Raw genomic sequence first — 21202 nt, 5'->3', positions numbered from 1 at the left:
GAGGAAAAACATGAGTAGCTGCCATAAGGGAGTGTTTTGAGGTCATCCTCTCAAGCAAGCTAAAGGAATTACTTGAAATGCTCAACATTTCTCATAATTTCAATACTCTACTGTACCTTTAAAAGTAACAACAACTCACCCAAGGAATTATACTAGGCAATTATACTAAGCTTCTGAGAGACCTAAAGATAATAAAAGCTGACTTTAAAGTCTGCAAAACCATTTATACAACTTTTACCATGTTTGATCTTCCAAACTACTCTGGGAAGTTATATTATTATACGTACTATAATATTATCAACCACATTTACAGACAGGGAAATTGAGACCCTGAATGATTAAGCGATTTTTCCAAAGTCACACAGTGAAGAGTATTATGAGGGCAGGATTTGAATCCAGATCTTCCTGAATGAATTCTTTCCACCATCGCTAACTCCTTCTTACACTAAGATTACAGCAAAAAAATTTAAAGTTCTCATAAAGTTGTTACCAAGGAGACTTCCTTGGATAATCTTAATAAGTCACCTTGTTTTGGAATAATTTGGGACTCAATCTTGTCAAAGCTGCCAGACAGGACCAGGTGACCCTGCTCAGGAAGTCTTTTCTTAGTCTGAACAATTCTGTGATCAGATTTCCACTGGAATTCCTGGCTTCCAAAGACAACTTTTAGTAGCTGGAGAGGGAAGAGAGGAGGACCCAACTGTCAAGGAGGGGATAGAAATATGTACACAACCAGCTTTTTTCACGAAGGAGAAGGGAAACAGAAGAGGATCTGAGAAGTTTATATTCGGCTGACCTGGCTTCCTCATGAACTTTCAACCGGAGAAAATGCTCTTCCAATTCCCTGCTTAAAATAACTACAGAGACTTGTTGGAGAAGAATGGCAGATATGTTCCAGCCCAACGCATTCCAGCAATAGGTAAGTGATCCCTCTCTACAGACAGCTTTGTTGAAAGTATCCCACAGACACAGGGCTATAATTGTAAAAATTACAGTTGTCTTCTGGATTTTCTTTATATTATCATTAAGTTCTGAACTGAGGATAATAAGGTATGTGAATTTGGGCAAAAATCACTCCTCCAGGTCTCAGTTTCCCTCACCTGTAAAATGAGGTGGATTGGTCCTGGTGATCTCTAAAAGCCTTGTTTCTAATTTTTTTCAGCTAGAAATGAAGATTTCCATTCAGTTCAATGTTTAGCTTTTATTGGGTTATCAATACAGCATGCCGTGGCAGAAACGGCAAGCAGATCTGGTGAAAATGACTAGGAATGGAGAGCGTTTTGGTCAGCCTCTCCTTAGTAACAGAACTGCTATGCACAAAATTCTACAGCTGTGACACAGGCAAACTAATGGAGATGCAAGAGCACAATATAGTCATGCCAAGGTAACCTCATGGCATATAGTAGGTGCTATGTAAATCTTTATCTGTTATTTTGTCCTTTTTTGACTTGATAACTCGGACACTTTGCTAGCCTTATTTTGGTCCTTGAACAAGTGGTTACACTATGCTGTAATGTAAGGCTACAGGCCAAGACTAAAGTGGAGTTGGTTCATGATTTTTTTGTTTGCAGATAATTGCACATTCAAAGCAACCTCTGACGCTCCAGGCGCAACAAAAGTATGGATTGATTCTCTGCTGCCTGTGCTAATTCTGGCCTAATAATTAACACCAAGAACACAAATTCTCCCCTAGCCAGCCCCACATCATCATATATGGAACCAAGGGAGAAATTTTGAATGCTGCGGCTAAGTTCACTTACCTTGGTAGTACTTTCCAGGAATGATGAGGTTGATTCACCCAATGCCAGAGACAAGAGTATTCGATTGCCTAACAAACTGAAGGTCTATAGTCCTTGTGCTGACCTCACTGTTGTATTCCTGTGATACCAGCGTCATGCCAGGAAACAGAATCAATGCCATTTGACTTGTCTTAGGAAAATTCTGAAGATCACCTGGCAGGACAAAGTACTGGACACTGAGGTCCTTTCTAGAACTAAACTACCAAGCATGCAAACCCTACCGCAGAGATGTAATTCCAATTGCCTAGCTATGTTGTTTGAATATCAAATGTACATTTGCCTAAAGGACTGTTTTAGGGAGAAATTACAGAAGGCAGGTCAGAATTGCATATGGTGGTCAGAAGAAGCAATACAAGGACACTCAAGGTCTCGGGAATTAATTGTGTGACTTGGGAGACACTGACAAAAGACTGACCAGCATGGCAGGCCCCATCATAGAAAGCATTGTGCTCTATACGCAAAGCAGACTCACAACAGCTCAAAAGAAACAAGAGATGCACAGCTAGAGGCATCTCCACTCCAAACGTTCCTGTGGACTATCTGTGCCCATCCTGGGGTAGAGCCTTCGGAGTTTGTACTGGTCTGATCAACCAATTGGACAGAGTGTAGCTGTGACCCCGATATAGCCATCTTTTTTGTACTCTTTTGGAACAAAGGACAAAGGACAACCAACCAACCAACACTACACTGAATTATCTCTAAGACCCCTATGCTTCTTATGACCTTATGGTAGTAATGAAAAGTCCCAAGAGAAGGAAAGGAAATGTGGTGCAGTGAAAACGGATGAGTGTAACATTTCAGGGCCCCATGTGTCTTCATCTTTTTTAAAAAAAGGAACTTTTCTTGTGAGTACTGGTCAAAGATGCTTTGTAAACCATAAAGCACCATGGACACGAAGAATTATTCTTCTTCTCTTTCAACATGGAAACATTTTAGTTTCCTGGTGAATATTCTTCATTCTAAAATATACCCACTTGGGTTCATTAGTTTTACTTGGTGAAACTTCAAATCAATCTTCTTCTAAAGGTTTCTTCTGCATGATGCTCAGGATCAACCTCAGATATATAGATATGGATATAGACATAGATATATATCTATATCTATATATAGCCAGGTGTCCTCAACCTTTTCTGTCCCCCTCATTTTGGGGGAGTAGAACAGGAAGGGAGAAAGAGGTCATGTTTTAGAGCTAAAGTGCAACCCACCACCCATAATCCTAAAAAGCTTCTGCAAATTAGGATTACAAACAGATTGGAAACTGAAAATCACAGAATTGCCTAGAGTTGTGGGAGCCTTGTGGAGAAAGTCTCAGGCTAGAAAGAAGCTAAGTGATTTATCTGTCCAAGGTCACATAGCTGCTTAGTAATCTCTCCTGCTTTAAATTCCTCATGTCACTTAGCACATTCTCCCTTGTATACTCGTTATTTGTGCACATTGTCACATGCCGAATGTTCCCATCAGAACATAAGCTTCTTGATCATGGGATGGGTCCCATCTATACACATGCCCTTCCCTGACATCTAACCCAGGGCCCTACACAAAGAAGCAACTTAATATACATGAAGACTAATTGAACTGGCTGCCTAAAGACTAGAACTCCCCTGCCACCTAATTCAGTCCACTTTTCAAGACAGCAAACACAAGCCACTATTAAAGCATTCTTGGCTGCAAAGTCAAATTTGAGGATCAGTTTTCCCAATACCTTTATTTCACTTATTCAGTCCACCAGTTATTCATTATACAACCTGGACCTTAAGCCTAAGCTCAAGTCTTTGTGAGGACCTCTCCAGGCTGTATCTGAAATGTGCGTATCTGAGATTTCCAGTTCCTGTTAGGTTCTGATTTTAAAAGACAGACAAATATTTATTAAGCACTAACCTACATAGCAGAACACTTGACTTACCAAAAGTTAACCTTTCCTTTCTGAAAAAAGACCAAAAAAAAAAAATCCTTGCAGACCTATGTGTCAATTCAACACAACAAACATTTGAAAAGAATCTGTTTTTTGAAGAACTAGAAATACAACGCCAAAAAAACCAAAGCATTCCTGACCCAAAGGGAATTATATTCTACTGGAAAAGGATACAATAAATGTGCTGCTAGTTTCCATGAATGGTACAAACCACACACTGAGACAGTGACATAGTCAGTGAGTCAGTCAGTCAACAAGCATTTACTATGGGTCAGGCTCTGTGCTAAGTGAGGGTGATATAAAGAAAGGTTTAAGAGGCAGAGCCAAGATGGCAGAGTAGAAAGACGCACATACACATAGCTCCGAACCCACAACCCATAGAACATCTACAAAGAAGTAACTCACAGCGAGTTCTGCACCCAGAGGCCACGGAGCATTGGAGCGAGGGAGATTTCTGTTCCAGAGAGACCTGCAAACCTCTCACGGAGGGTCCTTCACACCGAGGACTGGGCACGGGGACTGGGAGCTGAGTGCAGCCCTGCCTCGGCCCCGGCACCAAGAGGAACAGATCCGACCAGGCTTCAGGGACGGGATCACCAGCAGCCGCACAAGTCCCTCCACCCACAGGTGACGGGGGTCGGTGAGAGAGTCTCTTTGGCAGGTCGAGGGGGGAGTGGGGTGCCCCCATGGCTCGGGCCCCCTCGGGAGGCAGAAGCTGAGGGGCTGCGGCAGACCCAAGCAGGCAGGAGCCTGGATCCATTGTGGAAGGTCTGTGCATAAACCCCCTGAGGCAACTGAGCCTGAGAGGCAGCCCTGCCCCACCTGACCACCTGAACTTAATCTCACACTGAATAGCAGCCCTGCCCCCCCCCCCAAAGCCCTGAGGCTGGAAGCAGCATTTGAATCTCAGACCCCAAACGCTGGCTGGGAGGATCAGGAGGCGAGGTGGGTGTGAGGAGAACATTCAGAGGTCAAGTCACTGGCTGGGAAAATGCCCAGAAAAGGGAAAAGAAATACGACTACAGAAGGTTACTTTCTTGGTGAACAGGCATTTCCTCCCTTCCTTTCTGATGAGGAAGAACAATGCTTACCATCAGGCAAAGACACAGAAGTCAAGGCTTTTGTGTCCCAGCCCACCCAATGGGCTCAGGCCATGGAAGAGCTCAAAAGGAATTTTGAAAATCAAGTTAGAGAGGTGGAGGAAAAGCTGGGAAGAGAAATGAGAGACATGAAGTCAAAGCATGAACAGCAGATCAGCTCCCTGCTAAAGGAGTCCCAAAAAAATGTTGAAGAAAATAACACCTTGAAAACTAGCCTAACTCAATTGGCAAAAGAGGTTCAAAAAGCCAATGAGGAGAAGAATGCTTTCAAAAGCAGAATTAGCCAAATGGAAAAGGAGATTCAAAAGCTCACTGAAGAAAATAGTTCTTTCAAAATTAGAATGGCACAGATGGAGGCTAAGGACTTTATGAGAAAGCAAGAAATCACAGAACAAAACCAGAAGAATGGAAAAATGGAAGATAATGTGAAATATCTCATTGGAAAAACAACTGACCTGGAAAATAGATCCAGGAGAGACAATTTAAAAATTATGGGACTACCTGAAAGCCATGATGAGAAAAAGAGCCTAGACATCATCTTTCATGAAGATCTCATGCCCATTCTAGAATCTCATGCCCTGAGATTCTAGAACCAGAGGGCAAAATAAATATTCAAGGAATCCACAGAACACCACCTGAAAGAGATCCAAAAAGAGAAACTCCTAGGAACATTGTGGCCAAATTCCAGAGTTCCCAGGTCAAGGAGAAAATATTGCAAGCAGCTAGAAAGAAACAATTCAAGTATTGTGGAAATACAATCAGGATAACACAAGATCTAGCACCCTCTACATTAAGGGATCAAAGGGCATGGAATAGGATATTCCAGAAGTCAAAGGAACTAGGACTAAAACCAAGAATCACCTACCCAGCAAAACTGAGTATAATACTTCAGGGGAAAAATTGGTCTTTCAATGAAATAGAGGATTTTCAAGCATTCTTGATGAAAAGACCAGAGCTGAAAAGAAAATTTGACTTTCAAACACAAGAATGAAGAGAAGCATGAAAAGGTGAACAGCAAAGAGATGTCATAAGGGACTTACTAAAGTTGAACTGTTTACATTCCTACATGGAAAGACAATATTTGTAACTCTTGAAACATTTCAGTATCTGGGTACTGGGTGGGATTACACACACACACATGCACACACGCACACATACATAGAGACAGTGCACAGAGTGAATTGAAGAGGATGGGATCATATCTTAAAAAAAAAATGAAATCAAGCAGTGAGAGAGAAATATATTGGGAGGAGAAGGGGAGAAATTGAATGGGGCAAATTATCTCTCATAAAAGAGGCAAGCAAAAGACTCATTAGTGGAGGGATAAAGAGGGGAGGTGAGAGAAAAACATGAAGTCTACTCTCATCACATTCCACTAAAGGAATGAATAAAATGCACACTCATTTTGGTATGAAAACCTATCTTACAATACAGGAAAGTGGGGGATAAGGGGATAAGCAGGGTGGGGGGGATGATGGAAGGGAGGGCATGGGGAGGAGAGTGCAATTTGAGGTCGACACTCATGGGGAGGGATAGGATCAAAAGAGAATAGAAGTAATGGGGGACAGGATAGGATGGAGGGAAATATAGTTAGTCTTATACAACACAACTATTATGGAAGTCATTTGCAAAACTACACAGATTTGGCCTATATTGAATTGCTTGCCTTCCAAAGGGAAGGGGTGGAGAGGGAGGGAGGTAAAGAAGTTGGAACTCAAAGTGTTAGGATCAACTGTCGAGTAATGTTCTTGCCACTAGGAAATAAGAAATACAGGTAAAGGGGTATAGAAAGCTATCTGGCCCTACAGGACAAAAGAGAAGACGGAGACAAGGGCAGAGAGGGATGATAGAAGAGAGAGCAGATTGGTCATAGGGGCAATTAGAATACTTGGTGTTTGGGGGGGGGGGGTGGGGATAAAAGGGGAGAAAATTTGTAACCCAAAATTTTGTGAAAATGAATGTTAAAAGTTAAATAAATAAATTAAAAAAAAAAAGAAAAAGAAAGGTTTAAGACCATCTTTGACTTTAAAGAGCTCATAATCTAATGGAGGTGAAAACATGCAAACAGCTACATACAGACCAGATACAGACAGGATCAATTAGAGATAATGAACTGAGGAAAGGTTCTATTGGTTGGTAGTTAGCTATCAGGCACCTCCACCCTCTCCCAAGACAAAAACTCTTGCTTGCATGAGATGGTCCTTCAAAAATTTCTTCTCACTCACGCCTGGATATCACAACTCAGTACTATCACAGGCAACAACAAGACAAGCTTCTATGAAGCACTTCCCTAAATACAAACTACCAAGTGCCCACTCCTTTCTGTAGAAAATAGGAGGCCCACAAGGGAACTTACACACCATGCACTGAAAACTTTCTATCATGTCTTCATTTTTCCCCACTCTATACCTGCCGGAACTCTGCCAAAAACAGAGCTGTTGATAAATCCTTGTCTTCCTTGGTGATCGTTTCACTCTTCAAGACAGAAGTTGTAAGAGAAACTGCTATTCTAAACCTGATTTGGACACAATCACAGACAAGATGGTTGGGAGAAAAGTGACAACTTTATCTTAGAACAGGGGTGGGGAACCTGCGACCTCAAGGTTACATGTGGCCCTCTAGGTCCTCAAGTGCTGTCCTTTACTGAATCCAAATTTCACAGAACAAATGCCCTTTCCAAGTTAAATAGTTTACCATCAGTACTGAAGTTGATCTTGATGTCATTTTCATCCTCACTGGAGGGGTCTGACAACACCAAAAACATCTTGCTGAAGAGCATGGGAGCAAGCACACACAACCCTACTTCACTCCTTTGGTGACAGGGAAAGCATCATCCTTCATCTAGAACCCACGCAAATGTGCCATCGTGAAACTAGTGTACTATATTGATGAACTTCTCTGGGCAACCCAATTTCTCCAGGATCTTCTATAGGCCCTCACAAGGCTGACCTTACAGACCTCTACTCTGCTCCTGGCACATCTCCTGGAGTTGTCAGGAAGCAAACACTATGTTGACTGTTCTTTAGTCCTTTCTAAAATTAGTGACTCTCTCTCTGACAAGGCACCGTCTTTCAAATGATTAATCAGCCTATTAAGAGGACTTACTAGGTTTTTGCTAGCAATGACTAGGAGAGATCTCCCATGATCACCACAGAACAATCTTTTCCTATATAGAGATGGACAATGGAGGCACCCTTCAATCCTTCTTGAAATATACAATATGTTAATTAAGTATGATATACTGTATAATAAGTTCAGTTATACTGTAGACAAAAGGAACAGCTAAGAAAAGATGGAGCTGCTGCTCCAAGTGGATGGGACAATATTACTGTTGGGAAGGCTGAACAGTCCAAGTCTTAATCTGCTTGTGTTGTATTTCAATCTTTACACTGGACAGCCTGAAATAAAAATGGCCAACAAAGAGCTGACATGAAAAATAAATAAGAAAATAGTAAGAAAACCCTGGCTGTTTTCTTGATAAATTGAAGTACCTTGGCTTTGATGAACAATATACAGTCTAGGGGTATTGAAAGCAAGTGCTGAGGCACTCCCAGGGATTTCTGAAAGCTTGTGGAGAATGGGACTCTTACCAGAACTGGGGAAAGAGGAATGAATATATCACTCAATTTTCTAAAATGTGGAAGAGAGCAAAAGACTATGACTATGAGTACTGTCAAAATTCTAAAATGTATTATTAAAGGGAAGTGACCATCTAGAAAAGGAAACAGTGATTACAAAGAGCCAGCATGGCTTAATTGAGAACAGGTCATGCCAGGTTAACCTCATTTCCTTTTTGGAGATGACTAAACTAGCAAATAAGAGGAATGCAGGAAATACGGTTTATTGAGATTTTGCAAAGCATTTGATTGTCTCCCCTGCTATTCTCTGGAAAATATGGAGAAATATGGGTTGATCACAATACAATTAAGTGGACTCTTGGTGTCTCCTCCCATTAGAATGTAAGATCCTTGCTAGCAGAAACTATTTCCTTCTTTGTACTCGCTTTTCAAGTGCCTAGCACAACAGAATGTGTTTAATAAATACTTGTTGATTGATTGATTGAGCCCAGTCAACGAGTAGTTCGTTCACTAATGTTCAATGTCAACTTGGAACAAGGTCTCTATCAAAGTATCCCAGGGATCTGTACTTATTCGTGGGTTAAAAATCTCACCAATGACTTTTTAAAGGCTTAAGAAAAATGATTATCAAAAGAGCATATGACATAAATCCTCAAAGGACAGACAATACAACATGTGACAAGTCAGGATTCTTAACTATCTTACAAGACTGAATATGGGATTAAATCTCATTAGATAAAATAGGAATTACTGTAAAGTTCTACAAAAAACTTCAGAAGCACATGGTTGAGCAGATTTGGCTAGACAAAAATTCATCTTAAGACACTTAGGAGTTTAGTCAACTGCATGCTCAACCAGTCAACAGTGCAATATGGCAGCAAAGAACACCAATGCAGACTTAGGGAGCGTTAGGAGAGGCATAGTACACAGGCCTAAGGGAAGGGATAGTCTGATTAATGGCCCATCAGATCAAATCTGAAACACTGATTAATAATGGGTACTATATCTTAGGAAGGACACAGACAATCGATTATAACCAGGATGGTGAAGAACCTTCAAATCATGCCATATTGGGATTTTCTTTAGAAATGGGGATATTTAATTGACAGAAGACCTACCATGTGAGGATGCTGGTGGGGTGAAGAGGAGAGAAAGGTGACAGATAGGTGTCTTTAAGTATTTAAAGAATGTTACATGGGAGAGGAAGTAGCCTTTTTCTTCTTTGCTCCAAAGGACACAATTATTAACAATGAGTAGAAGCTGCAAAAGCAGATTTCAGCTCAATGTAAGGAGAGGTTTCCTAACAAGCAGAGCTATTCAAAAATGAAATGGGCTACCTTAGTAAGTGACAGTCCCTCCTTCCTGGAAGTTTTTAAGGAAAAGTCAGAGGGCAACTTACTGTTTCTCTTCTAGCTCTTTTCACATGCCAGCCAGTCACCCATTCTTGGCATCTTTTGGTCATCTCTCCCTTCTACATATTGAAAATCAATGCCATCAATGCTACTGGAAAAGACCTGCCAATTAGGACCTCTAGGGCTTGGTTACCGTCCCTAAAATTTCCCAGACCCCTCAATGTGTTATCTCCCACTATTATAATGTAAACTCCTTAAGGAAAGGTACAGTACTGGGGATCTGATAAGCACTTAACAGATGTTTTTCATTCACTCAGAGACTAGCACACAATGCTCTATTAACATTGCTATGTAATAGATGTTTGCTGAAATGAGATAAAACAGTATTAACAGTCTAAGCTCAAAAATTAGGAGTTGGTTTTATGGGGGGAAAACCCAACAAAATAGATAAAAACCATTCATTTCATTTAGGAAAAGAAGAAAACCAAATTACTAGTATCAGAAATGAAAAAGGTAAATGCAACACCAATGGAGATGAAATTAAAACAATTATTAGGAGTTATTTTGCCCAATTAATTATACATTGAAGTGAAATCAATGAATATTTACAAAAATATAAGCTTCCCATAGTAACAAAAGAAAGAGAATATGTAAATAACCTTATCTTAGAAAAGGAAACTGAACAAGCCACCAATGAATTCCCTAAGGAAAAATCCCCAGGATCAGATGGATTCACAAGTAAATTCTATGAAACATTTAAGGAACAGTTAATCCCCAAACTATATAAACTATTTAAAAAAAAAAAACAGGTAAAGGAGGAGTCCTACCAAATTCCTTTTATGATACAAATATGATTTTGTTACTTAAATCAGGGAGAGCAAAAACAGAGAAAGAAAACTACAGATCAATTTCCTTAATGAATACTAATGCAAAAATTTTAAATAAAATATTAGCAAGGAGATTATGGCAATATATCAGAAAGGTCATATACTATGACCAGGTGGGATTTGTACCAGGAAGACAGGGTTGGTTCAATATTAGGACAACTATCAGCATATAGCAATAATAAAAATCATGATTATATCCATAAATTCAGAAAAGGCCTTTGACAAAATACTAGAAAGCATAGGAATCAACAGAGCCTTTCTTAAAATAATAAGTAGTATCTATCTAAAACCAAGTGCAAACATTATCTGTAACGGAAAAAACCGAAGCCTTCCCAATAAAATCAGAGTGAAGCAAGGATGCCCATTATCACACTATTATTCAATATTGTGCTAGAAATGGAAAGAACAAAAAAAGATCAAAACTCGATGTTATGAAATTTTAATAATGAGGTTTGGCCCCAAAGAGAAGATATAAAAATACACTAACCTCCCTTTGAAAAGGTCATAGGAGTACATCTAGATGTAGAAGTGACCTGAAAGAGGACTAAGGCTATTGAATACTATATAGGATGTTGAATTTGGTTGATATGTTGGTTAGTTTTACTAAATTCTTTTTCCTCTCTTTAATTCTTTATTATAAGAGATAGTGCTTTGGGAGTGGGAAAAGAAAAACTATTTTTGGTTGGGGATGTAAAAATAGTTATAATAGCTAGCATTATATTTTGCTTTGAGATTTACAAAGCAATTTATATTATCTCACTTGTTCAAAACAAAAGATATCAAACCTTTTAAAAACAGAAGTCAAGTTTACATGGGATGGCACAGCATGGTACCAGTGTCAAAGAACATTAACATTAGAAAAGATCTTAGAGAACATTCAGTTCAAAACTTATTTTATAGAAGCATATGAAGTAAACATGGTTTATAAAAAACACCTGGGTTTGAGTTTTGGTGCTTGTCATTATGTTGTTTCACCTCTCTGGAAAAGGGAAATTGTGATACTGGTCCCATATTCCTGACAAGTTTATTGTGAGCAAAATGCTTTGTAATTTCTCTCCCTCCCTCCCTCTCCCCAATTCACTCGGAAGCTCATACATTCAACCACAATGGGTCCTTGGCCAAGCTCTACTTAATGGCTATATTCTGGGTCCTCCTAGCTTTAAGTGAATTTAGTCAATGTCAATGGTAACTCTTTCTCTTTGGAATAGCAACCTTGAGAGTCTTTCCCTCCCTGCTTGATTTTTTTGTTTTGTTTTGTTTTCTTTTTAATTAAAGGGACCAACGCTTAACTCATTTCTTAAAGTAGGGAGGCCTATTTCCTGAAGAGACATTACCTCACTTTAAGGGAGTACCTGAAAAGGCCTTAGCTTAAAAGGCCAAGGGTCTGCCATTGCATCCTGGGCCGTCTCCAGTCATCCTGATGAATATCTGGTCACTGGATCCAGATGAATCAGGAGGAGAAAGTGAAGCTGGTGACCTTGCACAGCCCTCCCTTACTGAAATCAAAGTCAACTGCAAATCATGTCATCATTTCCCTGATGTCATGGTCCTCTTCGAAAACACAAGACAAACAACTGAAATGTTAGCTATAGCAATGAGAAAAAGAAATAGAAGGTATTAGAACAGACAATGAGGAAAAAAACTATCACCCTTTGAAGATAATATTTCCAACAAGATAAGATAAAATTTCCAACAAATTTCTCTGATAAATGCTTCATTTCTTAAATATATAGGGACATGAGCCAAAGTTATAAATTAAGAGCCATTCCTCAGGCAATAAATGCTCAGAGTATGAAAAAATGCTCTAAATCACTTAAGATTAAAAAATGCAAATTAAAACAAATGAGATACCACCTTCTACCTGTCAGATTGGCTAACATGACAGAAAAGGAAAATGACAAATGCTGGAGGGGATGTGGAAAAATTGGAACCCTAAAGCATTATTGGTAGAGTTGTAAACCAATCTAGCCATTCAGGAAAACAATTTGGAACTATGCCCAAACGGCTATAAAACTGCATACTCTGACCAGCAATATTAGGTCTATATCCCCTAGAAATCAAAGAAAAGGGAAAATAACCTATTTGTACAAAAATATTTATAACAGCAGCTTTTTTGAGTGGGGGCAAAGAATTGGAAACTAAGAGGACACCCATCAATTGGGAAATGGCTCCATAAGTTGTGGTATATGATTGTGATAGAATAGTATTGTGCTAAAAGAAATGATAACCGAAATGATTTCAGAAAAATGTGGGAAGACATATATAAACTCATGCAAAGTGAAGGGAGCAGAACCAGGAAAATGGTGTACACAGTAACAGATATACCGTGAGGATGATCAACTGTGAAAACTGAGAGACTTAGGCTACTCTGATCAAGACAATTCCAAAACAACCATGATGAAAAATGCTATCCTCCTCCAGAGAGAAAACTAATGAACTCTGAATGCAGATGGAAGCATAACTTAAAAAAAAAACAACTTAATTTTATTGTTTTGTTTTGCTTTTGTTTTCTTTTGCAACAGGGTTAATATGGAAATATATTTTGCATGACTTCATATATATATATAACTGATATCAAATTGCTTGCCTTCTCAACGAGGGGCGAAAAGAGAGAATTTAGAACTCAAAAATTTTAAGAATTTTTTACGTATAATTGGAAACATTTAATGGAATAAAACTAATTTCTAAAAAACGTACTTTCCATCTGACAAAAAAGAACTAAGTTCAGTAATAATGTTTAAATATTAATGTCTTAGTTAATTTTAACTGGCTCTCCCCACCAAAAAAGTTACTCAATTTTTCAAGTCTCTTCATCAAATTTGAATTTAAAGAATCAAATGCTTTAAATTTAGAGATTCATCTGCTTTTCCATTAAATGAACTTTCCCTTCACCTCTCCATCAAAACAATCATACACATAAAGTATTTTTAAAAAGTCTTCTTTCTTTGCCCCACCATCCCTACTTATATGATTTGTAAAATGCTATAAATCTTCTCTGACTAATTCCATTTTAAACAACTGATAAGGCCACAATTTAATTTGTTTTTGAAGGGGGGATGGCTAGGCAATTGGAGGTAAGTGACTGGCCCAAGGTCACAAGGCTAGTAAGTGTGTCAAGTGTCTGAGGTCACATTTGAACTCAGGTCCTCCTGACTCTGGTGCCAGTGCTCTATTCACCACACCACTGAGCTGCCCCTATGACCAACTTTAACCAAGAGTGGGAATAAGAATTATTTAGATATTTCCCTGCTGGAGTGAGATTACATACTGATTCTTACAGCACTTGGCACTACATACAAATAACATTTAGGCACTGTGACAGGTTATGAGAAAATGAACATGAAAGCTAACAGACACGGTAAAAGTAATACAAAACAGGCAAGTTGTCTTTTTTTCTTTTACTCATTCCCCTTGCTTCTAGACTTCCTTAAGTCATCACCAACATCTGATTATGGAAGAGCACTGTACTTAGAATCACAGAAAGAATGAGTTTTGTTCTATATGTCTTCATTCAATCCAGTAGAAGCTTCCTGAAGACTGTGCATAAAGAAGTTACCCAAATAACTGAACTCTCCCTCCTCCCTTTCAAATTCCAAAGGAGAGGTTGCCTGAGGGTCTTATATCCAGTAAAAACAGAATCTGTGCTCGCTAGGGCACCTAAAACCATGAATAATATTAGCAGCCATTCACTGACCCAACCCCTTTCCTGTAATTCAGGGTCTCAAGAAACACAGGTGGGCATCCCCATAATCCCCTCACTTTTCTTCCAAAGGTCTGTGCTGTTCAGGGTGATGCCCCCTTCGACAAGGGCAGTCAGGGCTACAGGACCAGCTGTGATCTACAGCAACTGGGAGGAAGGGAAGAAAGCTCTGTAAAAGAATTCTTGTAGAACCCATTTCTTTGCTTGGATTTGTACCCCCAGCTCAGGCATGCACAAGGTGATTAATGAATGTTTGATGACTGACTGAAAATCCACAGCAAGCACAGATCTCTGTACCATTCCCCAATAGCCCTCTGCCATGACACATGACTGAAATTAAAAGGCTGGACAAAAGCCAGAGATGCTGCCTTTCTCACTGGTGGAGAAACCAATGTGATGTTCCCCTAGTCCTATTGTTTAAACCCCCACACACCTCCACTTGAAGAGTCAGAGAAAACTCTTTCCTTCTTCCAGTCAGGCACAATTCAAAGAACCCTTCAAGGAATAAATAACGGCAACTGAATACAATTGCAGTACGTGGAAACTACATGCTTCCTACTTGAAAGCCCTGCCAAGCTACAAAAACTTCCCATTAAAGCTCCTTGATCATATTTGTCAAGAGAATAAACCGTGGCAGATTCTTCTCGACTGATTTCCAGAAGGCACTAACTGACCTGTTTTGAAAGCTGGGTCCAATTCACTGGAATTCCACACCAAGAAAACCGTTCAGACCCCTTCTGGCTCAGTTGCGTCAGATACCAGGGAACAGATAAATGGTTTGCACTGCCTGGATGTATAATCATTATTGCCTATTCCAACAATTCCTATTTCTTAAATGGTCACAGAGTGCCAAGCTGAGTTATGACACTGAGAAACCTCGTATACTGAGAGTCTTCATTGACATTCCAACATCATGCTAAAAGTCCAGAGACTATTCTCATTAGGAAGGCTTTTACCCTGCCTCCCAATTCTCAGTCACATTATTACAGGTCTAAAAAAAAATAAGAGTTTCAAGGGTCATTTAGCCCTATCTCTTCCTTTTACAGAGGAGCAAAAATGAGCCTCAGTTATGTAACTCAACTAAACATGCTAATGGCTAGCGTCGAGAATGTAGACACCCAAATCGCCTTCTTCTGGGATCATCACAGGGTGGGCTTCTGGCTCGGACTAAAATGAAAGGTCAAGGAAGAGGAATAAGAGCTGTTTTTCCTCTGAGTGGAAAAGGAGTGGCCAGTATGGAGACAAAGAACTGAGTTCAAATCCCAGCTCAAGCATTTCAGTGACCAGGGGCAACTTATTCCATCCCAGGGGGGGCTTCCCTTATTTGCTAAATGAGGGGGATGAGCTACATACGTTCTAAGGGTCTTACTCAGGCTGGATGAAAACTAATTCAAGAGTTCTTCAAGGTCTACAAAGTCTCTCAACACCCAATCAATAAGCATATAAGCTCTGTGAGAAAGCTGGAGATACAAATTAAAAGCAAAAACTCCACGTGCACAATTCAGTAATTTAAAAATTAAGTTTCACTAATGACCCTTAGGAGCCAGTGTTATTATCCCTGAGACCAAGAGACTTGCCCAGGGTCACACAGCTAGTCAGCAGGTAAGGCAGGATTCATTTCATATTCAGGTCTAAAAATGTTCACTTTACCACCCTAGCAGGCTCTAAATTAATGACTAACTTTTAAGTCTCACTTTGCACTGGATCAGATAGATCAGCGAAGTTGACCAAAATTGGGCGAGGAGGAGAAGACAATGAAACGGTTCCCAACTTCAGAGAGCTTCTATTCTACAGGAGGGAAGTAGCAACATTTACATAAAGAATTAAATAGAAAATATAGATAACAAGGAATTTCCTGGAGCAGGGCACTAGCAACAGGGAGGAGGGGGAGAGAATAAGACTTCATTTGAATTTGTCAATCCAACTAGCTTTCTCTTGCCAGGGAATTTATTCCCTTTCCCTTAAACAGACTCTGGTAATTAGGCAAATGTTTAGATTCTTAGAAAACACATTTTTTTTTTTTCCAAATGGGGAGGAAGACAATGGTGGGAATGATAAAACCCTACCAATTTTAGCCATATAATATCTAGGGATGTCATCTCTGAGCAGTGTTTAACTGAACCATCTGGTCTTTTCCAGCCTCATCATGTCCCTCACTCACTCCCAATCCCAAGGATTTAAGGCCAACTACTGCTTTCTGTTTCCTGACAGCACCAGACAGCTGCCCACCCCTTACAGTTACAGAGGGCCTGTGGAGTTTCTTATCCAACTACCAGCTAAAGTGAGGGGGCGCGGAGGGAAACAGAAGTCCCTCCTTCGTTGCTAAAAATAACTCAGGCTCCAGAAAGGAAGTGGTTATCTTCCCATCCAACTAGACCCATAGAATGGTTCAGATGACAAACTTGGTAGACATTTGAAAACTCTTGGCAGATCAGACTTTTCCCACCATGGCACCTCCCCCACACCAAAGGATATTTATTATTGGGATGGGTGGGAGAGGGGAAGGGGCTGGAGGTAGGAGGATTTCAGTAACTCAGAATTTAGATGATCCTTAAAGGCAGGAAAAAAATGTCAGAAAATAAAGATGTCCTGGCAACCTCCTAAGATCTCTCCCTTACCCTGCCCACCCAAAAAAACTCTGGGGATTTATCCGGGCTTGGAGTGAGGGTGGGGATAAGAGAGTGGGTTCCCTACTGCTTAGCACCTAAAGGTTTTTGAAGGTCAGTCCTATTTTCCTTACCCCACTCCCTACCCTTACCCGGTAAATCCGGAGGAATAAATCTAGAACTGGAAGTTTACAATCTATCTGACATTGGGAAAATCGTCAAGCTAGTGTTGAATTCAATAAAACTTTACTGCTGGGAGTAAGTACACACACAGAAGGATATAAACTACGTAAATGAAGCAATTCTAGGCAGAGACAGAATTCAATTTTTTCACAAATAAAATGAAGTTGGTGATACAGAAGAAAAAAAATGTCATATCCAAGAATGAGAACCAGACCCTATTCCTATTATTTATTACTTGCAAGCTCAATCAAATACTTGACCTCCCAAGAGGTCATTTTCTCATTTATAAGGTAAAATGGGAGAGTTGGCCGATTAGTAGTGTCAAACTCGAATCTAGTGCCACAAAATTATATCTAAGAATCCCTGAAGGTTGCATAATGGCTTATAAAACCACAATATTCATATTATCTATGTTTTATTGTATTTTTATTTATTTTAAATATTTCCCAATTACATCTTACCCTCCTTCCACTGCACAGAAGTGTTGTGGCCACATGTGGTATGTAGGGCTTTGAGTTTGATGCCTTTAGGACATCTAAGATCCCATTCAGCTTTGACCACATCTCTCCCTCATTCAATAAATTTCAGTACATTTCCAGGAACAAATATAAAATTTTTGGCATTTAAAGTCCTTCACACCTGGCTTCCTCCTATATTCCCAATTCCACATCATCTCACCCCCTCAGCTTCTTTGTGATCCAGTGACACTGGAATCTTTGCTGCTCCTCCAGATGGGGTGTGGGCTCTGGGAAGCCCCTTGAACTCTCCTTCCCACTAGACCAGGCATTTGCCTGAGGTCATAAGCCTTTCATAACCCTTAGCCCTCGATCCCATCAAAATATCTATGCCCAAATCTGTTCCCCTTAAACAAGCCTAGCCCTCCACTGCCTATTACCTCCCAATTGCCTCCAGCTGCTTCCCACCCTAGATCTCATCAAAATCCCAGTCTTGGTTCGGATCTCTAGTTACCCCAGTCCCATCAAGACCCTCCTTAGACCCCTGCTCCCAGACTACTAGACCACCCCTAGATCCCTCCCACAGTCAGTCTATATATAAACTCCATCTTGCCTCCATGAAGGTGCCTCAGATTCAACCTAGCTCAGATTCTACCTGGCAGGCTGTACAAAAGTAAACCCAATATGGTAGGTATTAAGCTTTGTTTTTCTTTGGCTAAAAGAAGGCTTGAGTCAAATTCATTTGGGGATGACTCGGGGTGTTGGTATTTTGGGGTACAAAGCATCCCAAAACCTCAACACTTGCACAAGACACTATCTTAAACTCTGTCCCCCATGCCTGGAATCCTTCCCTCCTCATCTCTACCTTCTGACTTTGAGTCCCAGCTAAAATCTCATCTTCCACAAGGTTTTTCTGGTCCATTTTAAAACTAGAGCTTTCCCTCTGTTGACTATCCTATATATAACATTTCTACACAGTTGTTGGTACATAGTCTCCTTCATTAGATGGAGTTATTTGAGATCAGTGATTTCTCTTTTGCCTAAGAGCTGTATTCTCAGCTCTTAGCAAAGTGCCAAGTACATGGCATTCCCCCTTCATAAATACTTGCCAGCTTGTTGATTTTATATGAAATAGCCTAGGCAATAATCAACCTACTTCCTTGAACCAAAGCCTTCAGTTCAGTTCCCCCAGCTACACTTCCAGTTCAACCTATTCTCAAGTTTTTCAGTCTCTCTGCCTTCTTGCATTAGACTCTAGTTTATTTTGCTTATTACTCATACTTCTACACTTGTGTACAGCCAGACCGCTGAGGCTGTTCCTTTCACTTCGGATTTTTGTCTCCAATGAATTTCTGCTTACCTCTTTTGCTTCTCTTTTCCTATAGTGCAGGAATGTCTTATTTCTTCATATTAGATCCTCTCCAAACTAGCCAAGAAATCAATCCTCTTTCACATCTACAGAATCTATTCTCCAGTCTAACTAGCCCTCCACCCCACTCACTCCATCACTGCAAAGGGAGGGGGATAAAAATCCCGAAAATCTTGAATCTGTTTTCAACCTAGGCTCATTTAGTCCATCCAAGAGAAGTCAAACCGGCACCTTTGTTTCCCCACAATGGACCACAGGGAGAAACCTTTTATTTTTCTATCAGAGCCATGGATAGGGATGGGGGTGAAAAAGGGGGCCAAAGAGGAGACAATCTAGGACCTTAAAGATTCTTTCCTTCCCCACTCCCAAAACAAAGTCTTCAAAATCACCTGACTTTTTTTTTCAAATTAAGATCACGGAACTAGTAATTAAAAAAAAAAAAGTCCAATTAGAATAATTGTAAGAAAAACCGCAGAGAGTTCCCCAAAAAGGGGTTAAGATAAAAGGCTTGGGAGGAAGAATTGGAAGATTACATTATGATCAAGTCGGGGCAAAGTGCTTACTCTTGTCTCTGTGCCCATCCTCCTCCTTCATCCTCCCGGGGTACACTGGGGGCACTTATCACTCGCTCTTTACCACCGCACTCCCTGGTCTCCCCACATAATTCCCAAACCCCAAACCCCTGAGCCAGCTGCCTCCCAAGGCGAAGATCCCAACGCTGCCCCTAGGGCTCATTCTCCATTCCTAGAGGGGAAAGGCGCCCACCTGGAAGAGGGAAATGCGTAGAGCCCCCCGGCCCCACTGCGTCCCAGCCGCGGCTGCGGTGCCCGCGGTACGGTTCTCCCCGCCAGTCGACTAGTACCCACTAAGCGACCCCCGGGTGCCAGGGACCGGGCTAAGCGCTGAGAATACAATGAAAGGAAAGAAGACAGCCACACAGGCGGCCACCGAGGCATCACAGGGGGGGGCAAAAGGAAGCGCGCTGGGAGGGTGGCACGGAGAGGACCCTCACCAGATGCCCTCCGTCCCGCTGGAGGGGAGACAAGGGCGGCGCGGCCACCCCCAGCACCCAGCTGGAGCTACGCGCACACAAAGCCCTTCACCTTGCTTTCCAAGCTCCTCCCCAGACTCCGTGCTTCCCAGGGTCTAGGATGCCCCCTTCGGCGGTCCGCGGCACGGTGCTCCCCCCATCTCTCCGGGACTCGCCCCGCCTCCCCACCCTGCCGCAGGGAGCCTCCGCGCGCCCTCCCCACGGGGATGGCTGCGGTGCCCACCCGGGGTGGCGGGGTCACGGGCTCCCAGCCCGGCGCGGGGAGCGTGCGGCGCTTACCTGCGCGAGGCGGCCGGGGGCGGAGGACGGGGAGGAGGCGAAGGGAAGGACGAAAAGGCGAGGCTGAGCAGCCAGCGCCCGCAGCCGCCCCGGCGGCCGGGATCCTGCCCTGGTGCAGCGGCTGCAGCGGCCGCCGCGGGCTGACTCCTTCCAGGGGCTTCCTGTGCGGCTGGACAAAGGACATTTCCTGGGAGGGGCGTGGGAATGCTCCCAGCATGCCTCAGTTTGTAGTTCCCGGGGACTTCCTGCCCGCAGCCCCCCGCGCCCCCGCATCTCCCTTGCCCGCAGGGAGAGTCCGCGCACGCCTCCCGCTGCGCCAGGCCGTGCCCACCTCGGCGCCGCCCCGCCGCCCGGACCTCCGGCGGGTGAACCTCAGCGTTGTGGGGTCCGGCTGCGGGCTGGCCGCACGCGTGCGGGAGGGGTCCTTTCCTTTCTTTTGCAAGGGACTGGAAGATGGGGTTTGGGGGATTGGCATGGTTTTTTTTTTGCTTGGTTTCTGGAGTTCTAATATTTTATTTTCTACTAAAAACGCAGAAATCTTGCTTTAAGATCAAGGCGGAGCTGCCACGAAGAATTTTAAAGCAATGAACTTGTGGGATTAATCTAAAGGAATCAGTCTTGGGAATCTCCCGGTTCCTCACTTGTCTGTGACTAGCACGCCTGCTTGTTTCCCGCCTCCTACCCTCCGACATTCCCATCTTGGCTGTTCTCAAGTGTGCCAAGAGTGCGGATGGCTTGGAATCCTGAGGAACCCTCTGTGCCTGACTGTGGTGGCCCCTGCGTGTCTCACCCCTAAAAATAGACCTACTACCCTTTCAGAATATTAGAAACCAAGGAAGAAGACAGTGCATTCTAAGAAAGGGGGCTGGGGGGAGTGAGTAGGCATGAATGAAACACGGAGTCTGGGGAGGAGATCTGAGAAGTTGTCCTC

General features: G+C 41.9%; 1 protein-coding gene across 3 annotated transcripts in view; it reads right to left on the bottom strand.

Moving 5' to 3' along the window:
* Positions 1 to 20459, bottom strand: part of ZNF697 (zinc finger protein 697) — a 46578-nt gene extending 26119 nt beyond the window's left edge. For 2 of the 3 annotated variants that reach the window (XM_072644535.1, XM_072644537.1), the window contains exon 1: positions 20272 to 20459. The gene's annotated coding sequence lies outside the window, so the exon portion shown is untranslated. The remainder of the gene's footprint in view (positions 1 to 20271) is intronic. The other variant, XM_072644536.1, reaches the window with a different exon arrangement.
* Between the last annotated feature and the right edge of the window lie 743 nt (positions 20460 to 21202).

The sequence above is a fragment of the Notamacropus eugenii genome, chromosome 2 (genome assembly GCF_028372415.1).
Source record: "Notamacropus eugenii isolate mMacEug1 chromosome 2, mMacEug1.pri_v2, whole genome shotgun sequence".
NCBI lineage: Eukaryota > Metazoa > Chordata > Mammalia > Diprotodontia > Macropodidae > Notamacropus > Notamacropus eugenii.
Note: the sequence above shows the minus strand (reverse complement) of the source record. Positions and strands in the feature narration are given on the sequence as shown.